The sequence below is a fragment of the Panthera onca genome, chromosome B3 (genome assembly GCF_046562875.1).
Source record: "Panthera onca isolate mPanOnc1 chromosome B3, mPanOnc1 haplotype 2, whole genome shotgun sequence".
Taxonomy (NCBI): Eukaryota; Metazoa; Chordata; class Mammalia; order Carnivora; family Felidae; genus Panthera; species Panthera onca.
The window spans coordinates 79,003,089-79,028,208 of record NC_138344.1 but is presented as its reverse complement, the minus strand read 5'-3'; the positions used below and the strand labels follow the sequence as shown (position 1 = coordinate 79,028,208).

Genomic DNA, 25,120 nt, shown 5'->3' with positions numbered 1-25,120 from the left:
AATTAAAATAAGAGTTAGGCAATTATGAAAAAAATTCTCTTCTCCCTCAAGTAGACTCAATGTGTTTTATTCTAGATGCCACACATCTTGTTGGTGTTTTGAGTTTTTCCCTGAGCATGAAAATATTACCTGTTTCCCTGAGTATGTTAAAGAAAAAACAAAGACTCACCCATCATTACAGTATGCAAAGGCACCATAGTTAATATACCGACCTCTTTATTTTTTCTATTTTTTCTTTACTTAACTGAGCTAATACTGTAAATACAATTTTACAATTTGAATTTTTTTTTTTTTACTTAACAATTTATCTGTGATTTTTATGACCCTGAAGTCTTTTCTCATGCCCAGGTAGATCTGCTTTTTTCTTCCTTTGTGTTCCTACTGCACTGTGAAATTATATTCTGACATAGTACCTTTAGTATTATGTTAGTATATTTTTGTTTATCAACTGTAAAAGCTCAGAAGGCAAGAACCTACATTTTATGTCTTTTGCAACATAAAAAAAAAAAAATAAGAGTTTACTGATTAAAGGGTATAGACAGAAGCAGATATTCACCTGATCATTAGAATTGCCTATGTAATGAGGATATTAAGACAGAGGATTTTTACAACAGAAATTATGTGCTTCTTGTACTTAGTGAGATTTTGAATTCTATAACACAGAAGGATGCTTAATACCTCAAGATACTTATATTCTATTTGATTGACAAATAAACTGCTTAATAGCTAGGTATGCCTAGCCCTAAAGTATAAAGTCAGTAAATTTGTATGGTTTCATTCTTGGGTACAAAATAATATTAGCTTTTATGACCAACTGGCCATCATTATTTTAAACTAGCATCATTTATATATGTATTTATTTTTTCCAGCTTTATTGAAATATTATTGGCATATAACACATGTAAGCTTAAGCTGTACAATATAATGATTCGCATACATATTGCAAAATGTTTACCACAATGAGTTTAGCTTACACATCCATGGCCTCACACAATTACCATTTTTTAATATTTATTTATTTGAGAGAGAAAGAGAGACAGAGAGATGAGTGGGTGGGGCGGGACAGAGAGAGAGGGGGGCAGAGGATGTGAAGTGAGCTCCATGCTGACAGCAGCGATCCCAGAGTGAGAGGCTCGAATTCATGAGCCAAAGTTGCACACTCATCGACTGAGCCACCCAGCACCCCAACAATTACCATTTTTTAAATGAATATGTGGTGTTATCTCTTAAGATGTATATAATGCATCATTGCTGGTTATAGTCACCATGGTGTACATTAGATCTCAGAACTTGCCCATTTTATGGCCAGAAGTGTATACCCCTTGACTGACATATCCCCATTTCCCCTATACCTTAGACCCTGGCAACCACCATTCTACTGTGTTTCTATGAGTTTGGCTTTGTTAGATTCCATATGAAAGTAAGAACATACAGTATTTGTCTTTCTCTGTCTGACTTATTTTACTTAGCATAATGCCCTCAAGGCCCATGAATTTTATCACAAAAGGCAGGATTTCCTTCATTTCCATGAAACTGGCCACCATTTATAGGGTCGTGTGCATGCACCAGGCCTTGGAGGCCTCTTGGTAGCAAATGCCAGTAAGGTGGGTTGACAGGCCGACAGGGCTGTGGATGATCTACTTATACTTTTAGATAACTTGGAAGATAACTGGATTCAATTGGGGCTTACAAATCCCAACAGTATAGAAATGATTTTTAGGTTAATTGCCTTGGATTTTCTCAAGGTGAAAGGTGCAATAGAAATGTCAAAATGTGAGTACTGTTATTATATTTTCTGTTATCAACCAATAGCTTTACCTCCTATGACTCATTTATTCAAAAGTTGGCATAAAACTAAGAAGCAGTTCTATATTCAAACTTTGAATAAAGAAAAAGTAAATTTGGGATTTATTCAGCATAAATAAACTTCATCATATAGAATTTTTTTTCAAATCCATGAATTTTAACTGTACGGCTATTTTGCCTGCTGTTCTTTTTTGAAACAAAAAATATGTGGGTACATATTGTTTTAACAGACGGATGTTGGGATTATGCAAATAACTAGTAATTTTAACTATAGGAAATCTTTATTATGTCTCTACTGTGCTTGCTTGTCATTTTTTAGGATGTGATTCATTAGATTAAAAATATGGTTCTTTATTTTCCAAGTCTCCTTTTCCTTTGGATAATAAAGATTGACATTAAAAAATGTGATTTCCCAAAGACATAACCTGATATCAAACATGTTAGCAAAAATATTTGCCGGAGTCACTGAAATCTAGAAATTCTCTATGACCTACAAATGTATAGTCTTACTAAAGATACTGTTTTCTCATAATTCATCTCTCATCTTCGTCCATTGCTCTTGATACTTAGAATAAACCAAGAAGAACATTAAGGAATTCATGGTTTCCCATAAACACCAATTGCAAGAGAAAGATGGTTGTTTCTTACTTATGAGATTGAATGTTATCAAAATTGACGCCTGTTTCCTCAAGCCCATCCTGAAGAAATTTATGTCTAGAATATGGGTTACTACTTTGTCACATTGAAAAACCACAAAGCTTATCAATTCCATTTTAGAACACCACTGATTTGGGTTACCTGTACCCTTATGCCTCCCTGTGAGAATATTTTGTGTAAGGCTACATTTTCTCAAGAAATATACTCCTTAGTTTATTATGTTATTAGTGGTATTATTATTATTTTGCTCCAGGGCTAGCCCCAAAAGCTGAAAATTGTGTAGTTTTGTACTCTGGAGGAAATGATCAGTAATTAAGTACGATTACTTTCCCTTAGTTCTTTGCAATCTGACTCTTTCATTGGTTGCTGATGATTCTGTGGTGGGAAAGAGAAAGACTACAGGCATGATTGATTAGAATCAGAGTGGTAAATTCTACACTTGTAGAATGGACAAAGCCAAATATTAACCTAGGATTTTTATACTGAGTAAATCTGAGCTCTCTGACTCACCTGGAAATTGTCAGACTCACCTAGTCTAACAACTATCAAGTCTTAATCTATTTCTTTCACCATTTTTTTAGGACTCAGGAAAGGATAGAAAACTCAGTGGTGTTGAGGAGTATGTAAATACCTTAGGCCTTTAAGGAAATTCTACTGAAATCAACATAACTAAGGTAAAACTTTTCTTTTTAAAATCTGTCTGTTTTTCAAAATATAAGAATCAGAACATCTTTTAATTTTAATTTTTTTTCAAGTTTTTATTTAAATTAAAGTTAGTTAACATAGAATGTAACATTAGTTTCAGGCGTAGAATCTAGTGACTCATCACTTACATACAACACCCATTGCTCATCACAAGTAGATTTGGCACATCTTAACTAATTATTAATTTTTAAAAATTCTTATAAAAAAGCCCTTCAAGGTAAACTATGCATAGTTTAAATATCTTACCCTTCAAGGCTCATCTGTGCTATGGAGTAAAATTCTTGCTTTATGGAAATGGAATTATGCAAACGTGATAACCTAAACAAGGATGCACTTTTTGCTATTTGCTCTGAAATTCCATCCTTTTCCTGTTTCTCTGAGTTGCATTGACTTAAAGAGTGAATTTCCTGTGTATTTTTAAAAGAAAATATTAAAAATCACTGGTCTTGCATGCCCAAAAATGTGTGTGAATGGATGATTGTGTTTTCTAATAATCTAGGTAGTCAATTGAGAACCTGGTGAGTACTACATCTTTCCTGAAAATCATTTGGCTCAGCTTTTGAACAGAATCTCCTAAGGGCTTTGTTAGAGAGGAAGGTAAATCTCATTTTAGGCTGAGATTGAAATGGAGGATATGTCACTCTGGAAAAAAGTCCATATATATATCTTTTTGTTTGCCTGATGTTTGCTCAGCTAGGGTCCCACCTAATGGGCAATCAACAAAACAAGCCGAGGGAAATTCTAACAGCACAAAAGGCTTGAGTAGGAAGATGGTCAGAGAGGATCAGATAATTAACCCCAAGAAGTTGGGTTCAGTGCCTTTATTGGGGGGATTACAGAGATAAAAGAAGGTCATTTCTCTTGTATAGAGGAAGACGGAAGGGTCAAGAACTTAGAAACATGGAGAGGGAAGAGAACAAGAAAGGACATGGTGCTACTCTTCATTTTCTGCTGTGTGACAAAGGTCAAAATGATGGCACTTCTGGACTTTGAAGAGATGATCTTTCTTTATTGGGATTAAGTTCCCAAAGTCGTATTCACTGAACTTCCTAAAAGTAGCAATGGACATTTCAGAATGAACTTCTAAAGCACAAGGGTCCTTGACTCCATGCTGGAAGTTTCCCAGCTGAACTAAGCAGTAAACAACTACTCTGGATAATTCATTTGACCAAAACTGAATTAAGCAATATGGACTATTTACAGACAGCCTGTAGGGTTGTAACCTCTCAGAATGTCAAAAGACATTCATTACACATAAAAATAAGACTTCTATATTCTCAACCAAATATACCAAGAATATCTATTCAATAATATCTATAAATCTAAATTCAGAGAATATGGTAATGATTTTTTTCTTATGTATTATACCTATTTTACCTACAATGTCATAGGAATTGGGGTTTTTTTGCACAGTTTTAGAGAGGGCAATCATTTTCTTATAATAAATACCGTAGTTCCTCCACAATCCCATGGAGTATCCCATGCACATGGAACCCAAGTCCAACTGATATATGAAGGAGAATATTTCATTTGATTTAATGACCAATTCTCATTTTATTTTGACCATAGTTTCAATTGGTCTTTATAAAGCCTTTTTTTGAGTCCCAATAAAATCTGTCCATGGAAAAACCTGCTAATTTTTGTTCTGAGCTCTTGCAAGTTGTTTTGTGTGTGTGTGTGTGTGTGTGTGTGTGTGTGTAATACATGTATATATGTATATATAATACATATATATTATATATAGTTTTTGTTTATATATATAAAATCTTAATATTTTCTATTTTATAATATTGAGGTTATAGTTCTAACTTGAGTTAGGATAAATCAATGAGGACTATATGAAGCTGAGTGACCAATTTAAAAGTTCTTGCTGATTACAAAGACACAGATAAATTACTATATATTAATAGGCATGTTTTTTAGATGGGGATATGAATTTTGTAAATATTGACCCATTCTGTTTATCACATTTTTTTTTCTTGCTTTTTTCCATATCATAGCCCTATCGAATAAATCTTAGGAATTAGCTACTGTGTTTGAAAAAAAAAATTTAAGTTTGGAAATCCACGGGATTGAAGAAAGTACTTTCTTTCATCACATTTGAATGGAAAATAAGCTTAGGAATTTTACACATCTTTGAATTCTAGTGACATCAACAGTTACAAATCAAGTTTCTTCCCTGCCTTATTTGGGATGTATGCAAACTGAGTTAATATAGTTCGTCATTTTTCACTCAGGGAAATTTTATGACTTCATTTTCAGAAATGAACTCAAATTCAATTCTCCCTTGATTGAGTGACTAAGACAGTGACTTCACCATGGTATATTGTGGAGGAGAAAAAAATATCGATGAGTCACAGAAAGTTTTGATTAAAGCACAGATTTTATTCCACTTAGTGATTCATTTGTGACTTTTCTTTCTCTTTACTGCTTAAAGTGTCTCATTCCCCCTCACTCAAAGCAAGGAGAACAGGGGCTGAAAAAATATGAATGTCTTCTCTCTTCGCTGTAAAAAAGGCAGAGAGGTCAGGATCGTAGAGGAGAGGTTTTCCTAAATGGGTTCTATCCCAGAGTTCTCAGGGTCTCCCTTTTTAAATAATGAAGCTAAGGTAATTATCATGTGGAAAATATCATTTTTTTTCAAGAATCTACAAGAGATCGATTACGGTAAAATCAGGGACAGAATTGGTGCTCTGCTTCTACTGATATTCTTGAGGTAATTACTGAGCTTGTTTCTGTGTGCAGACCAACCCTCCATCTTCTCTTCATGGTGTTATGGCAGCCTCCCTGCCTCACTGGCAACTGAGTTTGCTGATGTTGAGGTTATATCTGTGGGTGCATGTGTGGTGATGGTGGCAAACAATTCATAATAATTTTATTTAGATCAGTGAACAATTTTCTGCTATTTTGACACGGTCTTACCATACTTGGGAAAACATTGTCTGTCCCGAAGTAAATGGTCTAATTCATTTTTTCTAAGAGGATCAGACCTATTAAATTATATATAAAATGTAGAGGGTTTTTTTTTATTCTGAGAAATAAGAGTTTAAGTAACTAGGATAGGCATATAATTTTCGGTTTTATATCACATGATATGATTATATGGTGGAAATATTGTATTTAAGAATGTCAGGGAGAAATGGGCTTGGCAAGCACCATGAGGTTCTTCTGAGGATTTTGAAGCTGTCTTTTGCATTATAAAAAGGAAGAAGATAAAAACGCCTCTGATTGGTCCTCAGGTCATGCTAACAATTAGAAAACGGAATGCATGAAAACTCAACTTTTTTTTCATTCACTCATGTAACAAATATACCAAATACCTTCTCTGTTTTCTGTGAATGATATATTGTTCTGGACTACATGTTAAAAAGCAGATAGGCAAAGTTACCGATATTCTTTGAAGTTGTGTGATTTCTTAAGAAATCACAAATACCTAAGAGAAAATGTAATTTAAAAGAATAAGCTTTATTTCTATTTGTTATATGATAGCATTTCATAATTATAGTCACTAAACTAATATCACTAAACTAATAAAATCTAACCAAATAACAGCATTTTGGGTGGCATAAAAAATAGCATCTAGGAATAGATACAGAAATATGTAAATGAACTAAACTCAACTGTATGCTAATTGGCCAGCACACCTCCCATTTAACCAACAGTGAGTTATTCCACAAGTATCTGGAAATCAAATGGTGACTGTATAGGTGTAAATGCATTTCCACATTAATTCTCCAATAATAGATAATCTCTAACAAACAGAAACTTGGAAAATAAACAAGTATAAGGGCAGGAAGGATATTGTGTTTGTGATTTTAATAAGTACGATGTTTTTTGTGTTTAGATGCTGTGGAATTTCATCAATCACACAAAGTATAACAAAAGTAAACTTTGACTAAATTTTCCTACACACACTGAGCTTTTGGTGTCACTACAAAGAAATTATTCTAAGGGCAAATATCTACTATGTCTGTTTTATTAAAAAGCATTTTTTTGTTTTTTTGCCCACAGTAACTGCATTATCAATTCAAAGTATGTCATGTCTTTATTCATATGCATTTCCCTGTTTTGCATATATCTATATTTATATAATATATATATACCCATGTATGTATATTTATTTTTTCTACAGTTTTATAATAATACAACATTTCCATCAAGAGTATAAAGAAATAATTGGGATGCATTAAAATATATGACGATAAGTGAAATCATGATTCTTCTATGTAAAAATCTACACAATATTCATAGATCATAGAACTAAAATGGTTCTTAGAGGTGTTTTTAATAAAATCTAATTTGTAGAAATCTTCAATTAAGCAACTGGTACACTATCACATGATTAGCTATATCTACTTTCAAAAAAATTGTATATAGTGTTTTTTAACTTTATATGGCACATAAAGCACTCACATGTAGAAAGAAGAAAATTTCTGATACTGAAATTCAATGTTGTTTCCAAGATGAGCTATTACTAAAACACTGGACAACTAATGACAAAGTCATAGACTTCTCTCATGTTTATTTTTAAGTTTTATCCTCACGGGTATCATAGATTTATAGGACTCCATAAGTGTATAAAGTGTATGTCCTAATGGCTTATTTGTTACATTAAAAAATGAAATTTTACTTCAAAATAAATAATACAGTTTTCAGATATAAAAAAAAAAACATCAGTCACAGATCACAGGCATGAAAATGGAAATGTTCTTTTTGTACTTAACTCTTCCTGTAAAACTCTTCTACTTTTCATGTTGTAATCCACAAAACAGAATCCAGAGAGAGCATCCAAATAGCACTGTCAATGTGAATTATTGAGAGTTGATGGCAAAAAAATGAAAATCATCTTACTAGGGCTGGAATTATTGAAGAATTTTGTCTCTCTTGTTGCTTATTCATAATTTTGACCACCTCTTTATGACCACTTTTTGTTCTGATGATTTTAGTAATTCTAACTTCTTACACAGGCTCTCCTTTGGAAATTAGAAAAATACTGTTGCAGGCATCAAGGTTACTAATATTCATTTCATTCATATATATGGAGTCATGTAAAAGTTCACTGCGATATCTACATTATGAATAAGCATGGTAACAAATGTGGGCCTTGGTTAAAGATCAGGGTAAAATTCTCTCCTTGTAGGTCCATGGTAGATGGACTTTTGTTTCGTGTACCTGGTACATTAAAAGCATTTGTAGCAGTAGGTAATGACTATTGGTGCTTGGATCATACAGAAATTTGAAAGTATCGTGTGGTTTTGAAATGGCACTTGCATGGTGACAAGAAAACTAAAAATTGTATTTACTCTCAAATTGCTTAAATATCAAGGGCAAATTGGTTGGCAGATGACATAACGAATGTTAATTCCAGGCCTCTCTTCTCCCTTCCAAGCCAGAATTTTCAGTGATTGGAGGTCTTAAGGAGGATGGAATAGTTCAGTCAATAGTTATACCCTATCTCTAGCAGTTAGACACGAATTATATCTTATAATAGAAGTAACTCTTTGGATGAGGATTGTAAGAAAATGAACATTTATTCAAATATGTGTTGGAAATAATATTTGTTTTGTTTGTGAGGATCCCATAGATTTTGACACTTCTTCCTATATTGGCTTAAGTGTAAAATATTGGCACTTAAATGGTATTCTCATATTAAGTCTGAAAACATTGTCTCTTTGCTTAGACAAATACCTTTAAAAGAGGGTAATTAGTGACCAGTGGCTAAGAAGACCTCTGTGTTGAGAGGTTATGCTAAGCCTCTTGAAGATTCTCCATGTAAACAAGACAGACCACATCACTCATTATCCCTCCTTTGTTTACTTAGAAAAAGGTTCAAACTATTTAATGAGAGGATTACCCATACTTCAACTCTATTGAAAAAGATTAATTGATATTTTCCTGTTGGTGGTTTCACCACTTGTATTTGGCTTCCACTCTCCTATTGTTACTGATGCTGTGATCAACAGAGCAAAGTTGCTCAAAGGTTATCCAAATTTCACAGCTTAACGTTATTCAAACTAATTATATTTTTTCCCTGTCCCTTAGACCTTGAGTTCCAAGGACTGTTAATTTATCATTCGCAGAGACTATGTTTTAAACTTTACTTGTCTGAATTGAAAATTTTATGACTAAATTCTGGCTATTATTGGACGATTTTGCTGACTATGTTAGAGATGAAGTACAGCACCTACTCAAAATGGAATATTAAAACATAGAGCCAAATTTCTGTGTAAACCTAAACATTATGAATTTTTTACACTAAAATGTATATAGGAGATTTTGAAAGATAATTTCAATATGTTACCGTCATCTAGGGAGCACTATATATATTTTTTAAAAATCCCACCATTTCGAGATACAATGCTGTGAGAGAAATCCTTACAAATTTTCCCCCCAAAATGTGTGTATTATGGACATATGGCTGCATATTTGGATAACACCATTTGCATTTTTCAAACTTGCATTTTTTTAAAGCACTAGCTTGGCTTTTGCTGTCAGAATGGCAAACTGCTAGTGTATTCATCTAAAATTCCTAGTTTAACTCTTTGTCACTTTAGCATTTTATGTAATGCTAATATGTTCACCTTTTCTTAAAAAAGTAACCTAATATGTTGGAGGCAGTAAAATAAGAAAGACTTTTCAAACCATAAAGTTTAATAATAGGAGGAGTCACATCATCGTGTGAAAAAAAAAAGGATAGTGTCAAAATTTGATCTTAGAAAAAATGCTTCTGAAAATTACTAGGGGAAAAGAAAGCATGTTAAAATGATTTTACTTCAGATTAATTCCTTGGAAGGATTTGCAGTTTTTATGGTTTTCTAGGGTTATTTTGCAAAAGCAGTTTTCGTTCCTGAACATTTCAACATAACACACTAGAATATAGAACCCTAAAAAGAATAATGTTGAGAAAATAAAGATTACAAGGACCCCAGCATTAGTAATTTATGAGATCACACTTCCAAGTTTTCACTTGCTCTAAGCTTTCAAACATACATCCTTAAAATTCTTAAATTTCTTTATACCATCCATAAATTTCTTTGTGATGTAGTGTTAAAAATGAGGCATACTGTACGCGTGGCCTGCCACAGCATTTGAAGATGTGCTTATTACTTCCATGTCCCCCAGACCCCAAGGAGCAATTTTATTCAAGGGAAATCAGGTACTCACTGTATGGCTGAATAATTTACCTGTCTTACATAATTTATACATACCAAAAATTATGTTATCTATAGAACATGTTTTTACTCCTAGATTAAATTTTATATAAATTATACTTTCAAATCAACATTACCAATAATCTTTTATTCTCAGATAACCACTCTAAAGGTCTATGTTACATTTTCTATATATGTTAAAATACGTACTATTTTAAATTTTGCAATATTGTGCATATATTTGGACATATTGCAGACATATTTGGACATATTGTGGACATATTTGGAATATTTCAGTTTTTCTCTTAATTGACATACTATATGGCTACTTATATTCCCAAGCCACTTCAATCTGCTTCTTTCAAATTATGTTTTTGCAATGTGTTTATCTAATTATTACTTATTTATTAGTTTCAGCAGAAGTATTTAATTAATTAGCATCTGATGTAAAAATGAAAGTAAATACCAGCACGTAAATGATGCTGCTGAAAAGGTACAAATTTTTTTGGTCAGAACACTGGCAAATGTAGTTAACCTTATTGATTTACTTGACTACATTAAAATAACATAATAAAAACTATTTCACCACAAGACATTATAATCTGACCACTGTGTCTGCTATTTCTCCTTCAGAACTTAAATGCATAGCCTAACATCGAACACATTGATTCTTTTAAATAGTCATACTCTAATAAATATGACATTATCACTCCAAGTTCAGTTGGGTTAGGTGATTAGAGAGTAGGGATGTAATCAGAGGAGGTGCTTTGAAAGATAATCTTTATTCTCCTCCTTTGAAACACACAGAGAGGGGGACAGTGGAACAGCAGTAACTGCTGAACTGGCTGTTACATAATCTGTGCTAAGCGATGAAGTACTGATACTTAAAAAGTGATCATCTGTCCCTTTAAATACTGGGGATGTCAGTACACGTACATTTTTAGTCGCTATTGCTTAGATCGTTCTTCGAGCTAATTTTTAAGAAATTTTTAAGAGTACATAAGAAAAATATCTCTAAGGATTCTTTATTCAATCACTGAACACTTATTTTCATTATTCAATATGTGGCAGACAAAATAGCAGGAACCAGGTAAACAAAGATGAATTAGAGGTGATTCTAGCTCCTAGTCTAAGGCTAAAGTACTTATTTTAAGATCATTAGCACAAATTGTTACCTATTCACATGGAATTCGGAAAGAAAATTAAGGTCAAAACAGACTGATAGGACTAATACAAGTTTCCAGTAGTTTGGCCGCCCATGAGATCTTCACCCGAGTTTCAACATTATTGCAAAGGAACAGAGAACCACAAGCCACTGTTGGAAGATGATAAAATATAATCATATTCTAATAATATATTTTAAAACAAAATGTACTTAATCCAGCTATTAAAAGGCATAACTTAAACAGAAGGAACACAAGACTTAAACAAAGCAGAAGACAGCTGTCCAGAAATTATCAATTGCTAAAGCACACAGATTGTGATTAAATTTTAATGCAGCTTTTAAGCAAAGATTTCGCTTATCAGAGAGAAAGAATCCCACAGAAAATATTGTTATTGATTTCATCATTTTAGATGTAACTGATCCTTTAAGTAATTTTTATTGCTTTCAATACTACTTTTTAAAGTGACTGCTTATCCTGGGCAAACCATTAGATGGTATGTTCATTTAAAATTCTAAGCCCAATGCATAAATTGTTCTCCAGTGCACTCAAAGTCACATCTGTTGAAAACAAAACACAGCATTCAACCCTTTGAATAAAAACAAAACATAACTGTAGAATAGCTGGATAGTCAAATCATGTAAATTAAATGGCATTGAAAATGATATTTTGTATTGATTTTTTTTCAGGGAACTCAGTCTTTGGAATTAAAATATATTGATTACCTTTTATGTAACCCAAATTAACAATAAAGTAACTGGATCTGCTAGAGCATCACACTAGTTTTAGACTCAGGGAATAGGGAATAAGAATACATTTTCCTTTTTTTTTTTAACAAATAAAATGCAGCATCGGCTCTCTGCATGAAGCACATATATTATTTTATCAATAAAATCAATTATTAAAAACGAGAAATCACTATAGTCATACTTTATATTCTAAGGGACCATAATTGTTTAGCCATGTGTGAGATCGTTAAGGTCAAAAAAAGCACCTTTCGTTAAAAATTTCAGAAATAAGTATACATTTAGTTATATAATTAGTTATATGCCTTCATTTATTAATTCAGTAAGTATATACTGAATGCTAAGTACCAGACAGCAAGCAAGGTTCCAATATGTAGGCACTATGTATATATGTTCTCAAAATAAATGAGCCTGTATGGACTTGTGTGGAAGGAATAAGTATTAACTCAGTATTTTTTTTCTAATGCATATTGTCAAGCAGTTTATTAATTACTCAATCTGAAGTCAACCAAAAGATCTGTATAATATAGTGTCTCCTTAAAAGACTTTCAATTTTCCTATTTAGAAGGATGGGACATACCTTTTACACCAAATGGGTTTTAATATAGCAAAAACATATGGTCTAAGTTGTAGTAGCTATCCTGCTTTGATATTTTTTGAATTCACATTTTATTACCCTACTTACACTTGCAGCTATTAAATAAGAATTTTTGATTGATTGGATTAATATTGGTCCGATTGGTTATTGGCAATATAGAAGAGCCAAACAGAGTAAACTATTCCTATGTGTCCCAAACATCTGAAGATATAGATAGATATAGTTATATAGATACTGATATAGATATAAATATGAGATAATTGGTTGAATTTTTCACTTTTTAACTGTGTGATAATTAGTCCAACTGTTAGTAAATCAAAGAACATTGTTTCCATATGCTTATTTATTTCCTCATTTAACACAGGTCTAAGAAATTATACAATCTTGTATGGACATACACAGAGCTAGAAGATTTCATCTTCCAGACAAACAGTATCTGTGTCATTTACCCCTACAGTTAGTATTTTCTGAGTATTTTAAGGTCAATAAGATGTTTTAATTTGTTGATGATTAACTGAATTCTCAATTCCAAAAAAATCATTTTGCTTACTGATTAACCTACATTGATCAAGTCACATAAAGCGCTTGGACAGTCTAACACAGACCACAATCCAAAAGCCATGTCTTAGTTATATTGGTTGGTTGGTTGGTTGGTTGGTTGGTTGGTTGGTTGATTGGAGTGGGAAGGGCACTTGAGAATATTTTTTTTTAGTAATATCTCTAATTTTGAGTAAAAAAAAAGCAATCTAGTCTGAAGTTTTTTCAAAAACTAAGTTCTTGGTTTATATCACTTGTCACTGACATAAATAATTATTATTACCGGGGCAGGGGTGGTGGTGCCTGGGTAGCTCAGTCAGTTAAGCACCCAACTCTTGCTTTCAGCTCAGGTCATGATCTCACAGTTCATGAGTTTGAGCACTGTATCAGGCTCTGTACAGTTTGTGCACAGCCAGCTTAGGATTCCCTCTCTCCCCTCTTTCTTTCTGCCTCTCTCTCTCAAAATAAATAAACTTAGAAAATAATTATCATCAAGGATCTTAGGTGTTTTGGATTTTCTAATAATTATAATGATATAGCATGCGTCTTCATTTAGTATTTTATAGGGAGAAATGGTTCTTATTTGAACCTTGGAAATCCCAAAGTCAAGCTTTTTATGTCATAAATATATAGCCAGTTCAATTAGAGACAATATTTATCACTTAGACTAACATCCTTCTAAACATCTGAAACTTCAAAAATACCATTATACTCATTTGGAAAATCTAAATTGTTTGCCAAAACTCCCTCTCTGAGTTACATAATGTTGAAAATACCTGTTTAACTAAATCATACAAAGCTCTTAATCAAATATAGGACCAATTACGTCTGTTACTTAGAGAGATCTGCAAGGACCTCTTGTATAACAAAGTGTCTGGTTCAGTGTCTCTGTACTCTCCTGTGACTAAGTAGAATACCTGTAATTCCCAGGGGGTGATAACAACTAGATGGCAGGTGGCACACCAGGTCATTCTCCATGGCCTAGCAACATTCCATCACTTAGAATTCACGTTTTCATAGTTACTTGCCTAATCTACTTTTGAAGTAAGAGCACCAAATATTGGTTTCCACAACATTTCTGTAACCAGAAGAAATTGAGACCTCTTATTTCTCCAAAATGAACAGAATCCACTGTGGTTTCTCTTTTTTTTTTGACCAAACTTTGAATGTTAAGGAGACAAATGAATGTTCAAAATAGATCAGCAAGTTTAAATTTTCAAGGTATTTCAAGTTATCAGTCATCTCATCTCTTTTTTTTTTTTGCCTTACCAAGTATTTTTCAATATCATTTCTTAGAAAATTGTATGTTTCAGTACCATTTGTTAAACTCAGGATCCTAATTTCCTTTTTATTTATGCAAAAACACCTTTTCATTTCTGCTTTACCTAAGTGAGATAGTCATTTGTATTATTGTTTTAATTAAACTGAAGTCATTTTTGCCTTAGATTTAATTTAAAACAAATACATACACACATTCTTGATGGTAATTGTGAGACACAAACCAAGAGAAGTAGAATTAGATAATTTCTTGATTGCTAATTAAATAAAACCCCAAAACAGACACCAACTATTCTCTGCTTAAAGAAAAAGATAAAAGAAACCTCAGCAGATCATAAATCCTTGTTGTCTGTTGTTCTTGAATTGAATGCTTTAATAGAAAAGATGGCTCTTCAAGTTTTCTTTCTGTTGAGTGTAGTATTGGCGTAAGTAAAAACTGAGGTGTTGTTTTCTGCCTTCCTGTCAACACAATCAACCTACCTAGGATGAATCACGACTCATGACCCCATGGTCCTCTTGAGCTCCAGGATGAAAATGTGGGAGATAAAATGAAAGGACTTGGTGGTACCATCATTCAGCTATTTTCCCCTTCCTGGTCATTGTATCTTTCTCTTGAGTTGATTTTCATTACATGAACTATATAAGTTGAACTCCATATCATTTGGTAAGGCCTTGCTATCAACAATAACAATGACGTGTAACACTTTGGGATAACATTTATGTGTTACGTGCTGTACTGGTACTAATTCATTTTAGCCTCAAAACTTACAAGTTGTCCTCTTGTGACTTCATTCCCGTTTCTGGGAAGTAAATGATGTGCCTTCATTCACCATGTGATGTTTCCAATTTCAAAACTACATGGTTAATTCTCAAGGGGTGAAATTTATGAGAAGCCACAGAGTAGCCTTTTGAGCGTGAATTTGGGAATTAGATATATTTGTGTAAGAATCTCTATGCCATTGTTCCTTCCATGAACTGTAGCAACTCATTTATCCTTCCTATGTCTCAACTACCTCATATGAGAAATGGGCTGGAAAATATCTTTTGAGATTATTGAGAGAATTTAATGTGATAATACACTGAAAGCACTTAGCACTGTGTCTTTCATGGGGTTAAACACTGAATATTACTAATAAACATGATGGCACGAAATGGCAAAACTATATGACATTCTATATTTTATCCTAACCCTCTTCACATTTACACTTGTTTTCATTCATGGGGGATTACCTGCCAGGAGAAATGAAACTGATAGCTTGAAAGGAAGTCACACCCTTCAGAGTGGCCCAGAGCAAAACTAGAATACCGTCAGATATTAAGAAATTAATGTATAGACATGTCGCAGTTTTCAAGCTGTCAGTTTGAAGTTTAACATCTCCCCAATGACATTAGTGCAGTCGTTCAGCCAAGAGTTTTAATACATTTTTTTTGCTATTCTCTTCCCTTTTCTTTTCTTTTTTTGTTTTGTTTTTGTTTTTGTTTTTGTTTTTGTTTTGTTGGTACCTGGCATTACCTTTCCTGTCCTTGTGAAGACCTCCATTTGGAGAGCAGGTGGAGATCTTTTTCACCAATCCTTTTATGCCTTTTAGATTTATGGAGGTTTTCTTTTTCCTCTTCCCTAAATTCCATTAGTTTGCAGATTTTCTACAAACTATTTTAAGAGTTACTAATATCATTTTTGTATATCTTTCAGGAAGGATTTGAATAGGCATAATTGTGGGGTGTTTTTGTTTTTTGTTTTTGTTATTTGGACCTTAATCTTTTTCCCTTTCCCTCGTTACAAAGAGTATGGAAAAACAGAGGGTCTGAGCTTTTAAATAGGATTGAATGCATCTTTGAAAGCTAATACTTTATATTGTGATAAATGATAGTGCTCTTTAAAATTGGATGTGTTATGTTGTAAATAAGGTTAAATACAAAGAATCAAGGTTTTAGGAATCCCAGGGTCTTGTTACACTAATCTCAAGTCAGATACTGCTTTATGAGAGAGCACAGTAGTTTAATGGGCATTTATTGATTTATATTAAATTATAACTTTGGAGACAGTAACTTGCAAACTTAAAACAGTCATATGATATTATGAATTACATCTTCTGTACATTAAGAGATCTTAAAGCAAGGAAACCAAAGATAGAAAATATTGGTTCACATTTCAAACCACAGTAAGTGTGAATATAGCCTCAATTTAATAAAAATGTATGATGCAACTTTCCGTGGGTTAAATGTCTTACAATTGCCTTTGGAATGGGCACTTGTTTTCCCATTATTGGTCACTTTAATTGACTTACACTCTAGTTTTCTCATTTAAAGATCACTTTATAGTCCTGGGTGCTCTTCATCTGAGTGATATGTTCTACTCCTGCCTGGTCCAACAACACAACAGTTTACATATTTCTGAATTTGATCCGAAAACTGATTTAAAAATCCATATGGGCAATCCAATTTATCTGAAAATATATACACACAAGTCTGCTCAGAGGTGGCTAAAATAAAATAAATTTCATTTTAGGAGACAGGAAGGAAGCCGAGACAAGACAGTGAAGATTCTGAAGTAAATGGGTACTTGCTTTGACCAAGATCGAAACCCACCTCTCCCCAGAGAATGTTAGAAGAGGGTATGGAAGACAAGCATTGGAAAAGTAGAATGTTTGTGCTTTTCTTTCTGGTGAACTGCATTAAATATTCAGCAAAAGGGGGGGGGGGATCAGTTTACATTACTCTTCTTGTTTCTCATGTATCGACTGACAGGTGCTGTAAACATACATAGACAAACATGGTCCTATGCTTGCAGTGCTCCGGTGACTGAGGGAAGACTGAGTATTTAATCTCCCAAAGTGATCACACTGAGGACTTAGCAGACACACTACGCTGAGATTGAAGAAGAGGCTGTAAATTTTCTATTTTCTACAAAACTATAGGAGCTTGCTTTTCAACTTTGATTCTCAAGAAAATCTACTCAGAGAGATGGTTTTGTTCTGGCAATAAGTTCCTAGGGTAGAGCAATCTTCTTTTGATTCTGAGGACTTAACTGAAACCTTTACTAATACTTTTGAAATAACAGTAGCAGGAAGAACCCAAGAGGCGCCTTCATCTTCTGTCTGTCTTGCTTTGCTGGAGGTAAACCACCAATCCACATGCCTTTGATTTCACTAAGGGTAGAACTTCAGCAATCGGAGAGAAAGAACTGACCTTGGCTTTGAGACCAGAACCAGTATTTAAAACATTTACTCACTCATGCTTTAGAATGTCATGGTAAATAAATTATAACTGTTTATGCAGAAGACTAAGAGGCTCCTTTTTCTGCATCATAGGCAGCGATTTGGCTGAGATCGTATCATTCTGTGATACTATCACAACTACCTTTTTTCTCACTTGAATTGTACTTTTGGCTGTCATTTGCGCTTTTGAATAAAGGTTTACATTAGTGGAAGATATCATAATAGCCTAGCTCCTTTTCTTGAGTTGATATACAAATCAAAAAGAAAGGATAAGGCCAAGACTCCCTTTGTCCTTGGAAAAATATGCCATCTGCATTTAGCTTATGATATTCAGCTGGGAACAAAATTCTAGCATAAGGAAGTCGTTAATACAACCCTCAAGTTACACTGTAAATTCAAAGTACTTTAAATGCCTTATAATAGTCAAAGCCAGTAAAATCGACCCTGTATATTTTTATTTCATCTCTGTTGGATCATATGATATTTAATAATTGGTTCTGGCACCTCGTTGCAAATTATTATAACTTTGAGATTCAACAGTCCTATTGAACATATGGGCAGCACAGCCTCAGAACATATATACGATACAGCCTCACGAGAGGACCTTCTGTCTTGTTTTCCTTAGCTTGGAAGGGTCAGGTAAATTTTGTTGTGTCGTCATGTGCTAAGATTCCTCAATCTCTGTTTTGCAGGGTAAATGCTTAATGGAACTGATTTTTTTTTTCCTCCTTAACTGTGAACACTTCCTTTGCAAAGCCAAAAGAGAAATTCATGCATCTGGGAAGCAGTTTACTGGGCTCTTACTAAAGCAGTTATAAAGCTATTCCAGTATCAGTGCACAAGTATTCATCAGCCCAGAATAGGTTCTATTACTTAGTGCCATATTGTATCCTGGTTTAGCTGCAAACTTCAAGAGTTTCTGGAGTCAGGAGACCTTCCCATGGTATTGAAAGCATATGATGATGCTTCATTAATCCTGGAGAAGATGGAAAGTTGGCGATAAGCTACAGTTGACCCCAAGAAACCTTTCATATAGTTAGACATTCTCCCCTTAGCATTTCTTTCTTCTAGCTCTGCTCACAGTAACACCCTGCGACAATATTAGGGAAAGCATTTCCACATCAACAGCCCGTTAAGGTTATTTTCAACGTTCCTGCTGCTTTGCCTCTATATCTAGCCTGTGTGCCTTGATTTGCTCTTGTATTATTTCACATTAATTGCCATATTGTTTATTGCCATATTCAAACATACCGTAATATGGGTACAGTGGCAATAATTACATAGTAATCTGTACTTAAAAAAAGATGTCAAGATGGGTAGTGGTGGGTGAGTGGGTGGGGTAGGCAGAAAGTTATGATTTATACCTTATGTTGACATTGTGGAACAGAGCTGGTTCAATTTCTCTTGATTTCACTATCAATGCCTAAAATTAATCTCTCTCTGTCATATAATTATTCATTACTAAGACTACTAAGCTAAAAAGTTCATGGAGGTGGGGGCAGTGATTAAAGGAATTTTTCAGGCATTTATTTTACTCTTGCCACTGCAATATTACATTTTTAAAATCGACATCTCAGTGGACAAGAAGTAGCCGTATGCAATGTTTATGATCCTAACTCATTTTGAAGCTCCTGTTTTCTTTAAGAATGTTTTAAAAACAAAAATACTTTTTATACCTATGCTTATGCGCCTATATATTTGCTCTAAATATGCATACAAGGCATTTTTAGGCTCTGGGATATGATCCCCTCTTTGTTGTATTTACAAAAATCCACCTCTCATTGAGCCATCCCACCCTCGTACACCACACTGATCTTGTGAATCTTCTTCACAATCACATTGTCACTTGGTCAAGACAATACCAAGAATCGTCCTCACACTTGTGAGCAGCAAATCAGAGTAATGCTTGATCCTCCTGGTTGACAATCTGGAAGTTGAAATCCTTTTCATGTCGGCAGAGTTGAAAATATCCTTTACTGCCGATTTGCTTCCCATCCTGGTCTGCTTGCTTGGCATCATGTGAGCCAGTAGGTGGAGTGCTTGCTAACAGTAATTGAATATACAGAACTTGAATTTAAAATAAGTGGAAACCACTTTTCTTGTTATAAACTGCTAAAACCATATTTACACTGAACTCTTTCTATGGATATAATTAGTTGAAGAAAAGTTCCAAGGGCAGGGTGGAGATGAATGCAGGACGATAGTTACATGGTAGAGCACAGAAAGGCAACTTGTGCCCAACAGGATCAACACATCATATGGTGTAAACCCATGTAAAGGGGCCCTTTCTCAAACATTCCACTGAATTTGATTTGGAAAATGGACCTTCATCCCCCTTTTAAAAATTTAGTCATCAGGCTGTCCAAAGCATAAACTAGCCTTGTACATGAAAAAGCTTATGCAATAGAAGATTAATTACATGCATGTGTTAATAATAGTCATAGTAAATTCAGCATCTTTGGAAAGAAAAGTTGCGAGAGATGCCTCCAAAATAAAGTGTAACTTTCCCATAAGAGTGTCTTGTTTTCCTTCAGAAGAAGGTTTTCAAATGTATTTAAAAGCTGCAGCTTGAGACTTGCTAACTACATCACTCTAAATCTATCTATATCACACCTAAAGATGTTAAAGCAACATTTAGAACTCCAAGGAGAAAACAAGCAACAGAATTTAGAAAGCAGGAACCACATGGAAATAAGAAAAATCTTCAGTCGTTTTTTAAGAATGTGAGTCCTATGATGTGAAGTAGATGAAAATGCAAGAGTTTAAAAAAGAATCTCTTGTTCCATATCAGGAATACTTACAGATCTGATTTCATGGCACGCAAGTGCTGAAGATCTCTGTGGCTTGCAAATACCACTCCGTCTAAAAGGACTTCAGAGCAAATAATTGCACAGTATGCAATGGCAAACACTGCTAAAATAGTGATCACTTCCCCTTTATTTAACTTTTTATTATAAAAATGGTAAACTCTCTTAAATATAACTTCATGAGGACATTGTTGATTTTTTTTTTTTTTAAATTGTGTCATCGTGTTCTCAGCTCATATGAAATTTTGGACAGATTTGTGTTTCAAATATATGACTTTTTTTTCACTTTGGGTTGGAATGGAGGAACGGAGGGGAAGAGTGAGCACTGCTAGCTGAATTAATCACCCAAAGCTTTATGTGGTAAATAACTGTTTGAAGCATGCAATAAATAGCTTTACTAAAACCAAACAACTGTTTGCCACTCACTGCCTTTTCAAGCAATATCAATAGCAAAATTGAACTCCCTCAGGCCAGAAAAAGGGAGGTGGGGGGAAGAAGAGTTACTGTTAATTGAAAATAATAACATATTATATTTCTATCTCTGATCCGAAGGGAAAAGAGTATGTTCATTTCCATGAAGAATCTTAAATCAGGCCATGGAATCTGGCTAGTAGATTAGAGTGCCAAACTATGACCAGAACACAATCTAGATCCCTTAGCCGAGAAAGAGAGCTTTGGGGAAATATATTTATTGTTTGCTTTTGATTTTCAGAAGTAGTATGAATATTGGCATATTGTAATTCCAAGGCGATTTGTGTGGTGGTGGGCTAGCCTCCAATGAACCCGTAAGGGAGTTCTGTTAAGAAATGAGTAGCTTTGTCTCAATCTTTCTCCAGGTTCATTTATTTGCATCTTCAGGTTGTACAAGTATCACTGCATACTTAGCATATTTTTATGCCTCTCATTTGGGAAAAAAAAAATGAGTTCACTTGCTTTCTTGTCAGTTGTCATTGATTTTACCTTGTTTTCTTTGCTTCACTGTGTTACTTCCCCTTAGATGTTGAGCCATGTCATTCTCAGCCAGTGTTCATCCCTTGATAGTGAGTAGGCAATAGACTTTACTGAGAAATAGAAAAGCGTTAGCCTCTGATCTCACCAGGATTATATTCTCTCTTAATAGAAGCTGTTGATAGATACTGAACAGCTCCACATTGGGGTGTTGACTTGTAGAATGAAATCCTCTGCACACAAGCACAGCAAAATATTTTGGTGAAAAGTAATTATCAGAAATAGTGACACTAGTAAATTAGTTAACTGCATTTCAGCATGAAGCTTGAGTTGCCCCTGCCCATTCTTGTTCCAGACCCATTTGAAATCAGCAATTCAGCTTAATGATGTCACAACATTTGCCAGGCTGTGGGCACTGAAGAGAAGACACAGGATTGCTCCCATCACATGAGGTTCCCCTCCTTTCTCTCTACGCAACCAGCCCATCTGTTTCACTCGCTCGGAAACTGTTATCTTTGAAACATCATTCTATTATTATCATGGTTGTTCTTTAAAATTGGTCCTTAACTTTGGATTTTGTTTTGGAAATCAGGTTTTCAAATTCCCTCAGATCTCATTGGCCCATGTAAAATGTTGGTAGTAATATGTCCTAGGAGCAGCTCATCTCCCTAAAGAGCACAAATACTATATATCTCCATTCACTTACGAGAGGATAACCTTTTGTGAAATACAGATAGCCTACTTTTTTTTTTTTAATCACAACAAAGGATCCAACCCCTCCCAACCTCTAATATTTTTCAAAGTGTGAATTGAAGAGGACTTAGAGACAGATGGGTCTGGATGATCAAGTTACCTGTTATAGCAGCACATCTGCCGGGGCAGTCAATCACTGTGACGGCTCTGACAGGTCGATGGAGCCTGAGCAAGGATGGCTAATGCAGACAGAAGAACGGCTGGGGAGGGCAGACCTCCTGCCTGTCTCCTGGGTTTGGCTGGTCGGAAAGCTGTACTTGAATTTGCTCTGGTTAAAATTCTGTCTGTCTATTGAGCAATGATATTAGATGAAAGATTTGGGCTCCTAATTTTTTTTTAAAGCCAACATATTGAACACATATGATTGGGAATGAGTCGATTAGCACTTTCAAGCTGTCAGTCAATATTTGGTCGTATTTAGGGGATGGGGTGGGGAGTGTGGGGTGAATCCAATTAGGAAAAGAAGAGATAGGAGATAGTTTCAAAACTGCATTTTCCCCTAGAAGTGTCAAAAGGATGAAATGCATTAAGCACTGGTTCTGAGATGCCTATTTCTGCGAGCTCAGTATAATAAAAATTAGCATTGAACAGAACAAAGACAACTCTAAGAATGCCAAGCAGCAAAGTTAACCAAATTTATGGAGGCATGTTATTTTATGTTTTCCGTATATCCGTTCCTTCCCTCCCCCTTCAATCATAAAGTGAGTCATATTTATCGATCCTAATAGATCCAAGTATTTGGCAGTATCATGGGTTAGGAAATATGGAGCAAGTGATTCCAAGATTTCACAAATTGAAAAGATGTGTTTCAATCAAGTGCAGCACTAAATTGTACCACTTCTCGGACACATTCTTAAAAATGGAGATGTTGGAAGACAATAGAACCTCAAAATATCTAGATTCCTTATAATGGCAGATGAATCAGTTATTAAAATTGACTGTAGGGAAATACCAAAGAAATGATCCTGTATTTCACAGAAATACCTACATGGTAGGTAATGGCAAGAATTGTTAACGCCTGTCAACATCTAGAAAGCAAGTTAAATGTATGGTTAGTTCAATTTATGTATTTATGAATGTATGTATATATACATTTATTTTTGTATATGTGTATGTATATTTTATATTTATGATTAGAATACATATATTTACATATTTATAGTTGAATGCACACATTTCCTTGAGAAGGAGAAGAAAAATATTCCATAAGATAAGCATTATTATTACCCCATTGTAGAACTACAGTGAGCAAACATTGCTGGAAAAAGGGCAAAATGTTAATACATGCAGAATTGCTGTTAGTAACGATTTTCTCCACAATGCCAAACTGATGGGGATCCGTGAAAGAGCCATTAAACAGATGCGTTGCTTTTCAATACATTCTTCAAGTATTTTTGCTCCCTCATCCACATTTTTAGTAAATGATGCTAAATGTTTTGAAAATATTACTATATTGGCTTTTTTACTTGAATTTTTTAAGTGGACTCATATTTAGCAGCAGATGGTTTGAGATACCAGAACTGAAATGGAGTTGGTTATTTGGGTTCAGACTACAACAAAATCTCCTACCTCAGTTTATGGGATGGGAGAGATCAGAGCAATCACCCTCTTCTTTAAAAAAAATCCAAACAATTTCCGAAATAGGGCTCTTCCTAAGGAAGAATTCCACTGTATTGTAGACATAGGTTCACATTTCAATTCTTGCTAATAAGATGTGGCGTTGAAATCTTTTGAAGCTTTTAAGATAGATGAAGTTTACAGGTATATTTTATAAAGAGAAAAAAATTGGTTAGAAACCCACTGTCTGATAAATAGCTTTGATACTGATTTAGCTAAAAAATATCCTGAAGATAAATGCATACTATTAGATAACCCAGGGTAACATGCAAACTCCTTGCATCAGCTAAGTGAACATTATCTCACAGAGACTACACTGTAGTCAATAAACAAAATATTTTTTTCCTAGGGAATGTAGCAATTAAAGTTTTTGATATTTTGCTGCCAGTAATAACAGGATTGTGAATTAATTAGGGGCCTTTGCCATTCTCACCCTTTAAAAATATAATTTAATAAAATTCTATTGAGATTTTGCCCAAATATTATCCATTATAATCCATCTATTCGCCCACAGCACTGACAAAACAGGAAGAAAAAAATGTGTTTGGGAATGACTTCAGTTTTGAGTGTAGGTCAGAACATTCTGGCAACTGGGACTTACGTTGCTTAGAATCACCCTGCTCTACAGGGAAATAAACATACGTGACTTACAGGAATAGAATTCTCTGACTGGAGCTGGGACCAGAAGGAGGAGGGGAAAGATAAAACAACAATAACAAATAAAATTGAAAAAAACCTTAAAACAAAACTTCAGCTATTAAAACCATCTGTGAAATGACAGCAATGATGCTGGGGATATGTCTATAATAGAAAGCAGAATTAAGGGTTTCCAGGGAAAGGTCTAATCCATTCAGGGCCACTGTCATTTGTATCAGGCAAAGATGGTCTTTTAAAAATGAGCTAATGCTCCACAAGGTCAAGGTTAGAGTGAAAAAATGGAGAAATCTGCAGCTTTTAGTTTCTAACAGATACGAGCCTATTTCTGGTACACTTTCTTTGACCTATTGAATGACACAAGTTCATTCTAGACGGGCACAATGATAAAATCACTGAAAATGAAACTTCTATTTTTTTATGTTAAAAGCAAACATTTTCAAGAGTTAAATCTCCATGAAACCTCAGGTCTTTAATATATA

At 34.2% G+C, this 25,120-nt stretch overlaps 1 long non-coding RNA gene across 4 annotated transcripts in view; it reads left to right on the top strand.

Moving 5' to 3' along the window:
- LOC132669506 (uncharacterized) overlaps window positions 1–25,120 on the top strand; it is a 161,688-nt gene that overhangs the window by 121,295 nt on the left and 15,273 nt on the right. For 2 of the 4 annotated variants that reach the window (XR_009606129.2, XR_009606130.2), the window contains 2 exons: window positions 3,045–3,137; window positions 17,151–19,157. This is a non-coding gene — a long non-coding RNA (uncharacterized LOC132669506). Of the gene's footprint in view, window positions 1–3,044; window positions 3,138–4,037; window positions 4,442–17,150; window positions 19,158–25,120 lie in introns of those variants that run through there. The other 2 variants (XR_013555901.1, XR_013555902.1) reach the window with 2 other exon arrangements.